The following is a 1972-nucleotide window of genomic DNA, read 5'->3' on the forward strand; positions in this document are numbered from 1 at the left end:
GCAGATTCTGGCACTGACATTAATGCTGATTGAAGCACACACACTGCGCAGCATCATCATCGAGATCAGCAGAAGGCTGGTGGTGTACCTTTGATGCAATAAAGTCAATGACACATGTGTCAGTGTTTCTCTGCACACTTTGGCATGAGTAACCCCTCTCTCCCAAACCACACCTTTCGGTCATTCTGACATATTTCAACCCCTGAGCTCGGGAGAAGCTACTAGCAACTGGAAAAGGAAGAGTACTTGTCAATTCATGTGGCAGTATACAATTGAAACTTGATGCTGCACTTTGATATCTTCCATTGCAGAGCTCATAGGCAGGGTCTACACAGATATTTTGAATAACTTTCACATTATGCAGTGGTTACAAGAGAGGACAGTTATTCTGACTAGAAAATGATGCCATCAGTGAAATAAACCACAAAGCTATGTTAGCAGGTGTAGTTGCTGAGTACAAGTTTGTTGATACAGTGGTAGGTACTGATGAGGCTGTGCAGTTCGGAATGGAGTCTGTAAACTTGCTTGATCCTGACAGTCTACCAGAATATCACCTTTCACTCTGAGTGGGAACACCAATTACTTTACTTGGAAACCTAGACGCACTGAAACTGGGCGATGGAACAGCTGTGTGCTATGAAGACGCTGGCCAATTTGACTGTGGCTGCTGTCTTTCTAGGAAAGGGAGAGGGTGAAACAATATACATCCCTCAAATACCACTTGTTCCTATGAACCTCCACTTCACCCTCTGGATGCTGAAATTTCCAGTGTGACTTGCATGTTTGCTTGTGATAAATAAGACACAGGAGCAGCTGTTACATGTTGTGGAGTGGATGGGCATCTATGTGTTGCTCTAGGGTAGGCTCACATCAGAATTTATACGTCTTTGCACCTGGAGGTGAAATGAAAAACACTAAATACAATCAGGTCTTGAGATAAATAAATAGTACAGTGAATTACATATATTGAATGTTAATTTCCTTGATGCGGATGATGTATCCACAGATGGGCTCTTCTATTTGCACAATTACATTTGCAATTAATATGTAATTTCTATGCTGCGGTCTCTGTTACAAGTTACTGACCTTTTCTCGATTATTACTTCACATTACCAGCACAAAAAAATTAAGAGAGGAGAGGATGAGATGTGTGCAATATGTGTTGAACGCATATGTGGCTAAAGCCCTGGGAAAAAGGCTAGTTATTCATAAAACACAAGCTAAATAATAATTTCGACTAAGATAGACCAGCTACAAGTAACAAGAGTTGAAATCTGATTCTCTGCAGTGTTGATGAGAACATTCTGAATATTTACAATATGACATTTTAAATTTTTTATAGATGCGGGTTTCTAAACCAAATCTCCTGCTTTTCATGAGCGGTCTGTTGCATCAATTAATCATTCCAGCGTCGATTAGACAAATTTTCAATACCATAAATCCTTGCCTCAAGCTTGCGTTCTACAATTTGGATATTATAGTTCACTGTGTCAGCAATAAAACTTTGTCTTCCTATCAAGCATTCCTTCTGTTGTGCTGTTCAGTGGTAAGGTTTGAGAATTCTGCCCTCCACCGTGAAAATAAATTTTGAGGGCCTTGTTTCCTAATTAACTGTCAAAGAACAAAAATGAAACAACAGACATTCACACACCATAATTCAGGTTAAAAATGAAATAAACTTACCAATAAATGCCCTACTTTTAGTACAATCAATGCCTTTAGTTTTGTAAAGTGAGTCTACATGCTAAAGCAAACACATCTTTCCCATTTTCCTATACTTAGCACTTAAAAACATTTTGGCAATGTCATCCAGTGCTTAAAACTGCTAAAGTACTTGGTCTGAACTTGAGTCTCTAAGAAACATTTTGATTAGTTCCAATTTAGAAAATGATCTTCGTGCCACTGCAGCAGTAACTGGCAGAGTCAAGTATAGCTGAAGAGCTATGCATACATCAAGGAAACTACCTGAAAG

Source organism: Schistocerca cancellata, chromosome 8, assembly GCF_023864275.1.
Source record: "Schistocerca cancellata isolate TAMUIC-IGC-003103 chromosome 8, iqSchCanc2.1, whole genome shotgun sequence".
NCBI classification, from domain to species: Eukaryota; Metazoa; Arthropoda; class Insecta; order Orthoptera; family Acrididae; genus Schistocerca; species Schistocerca cancellata.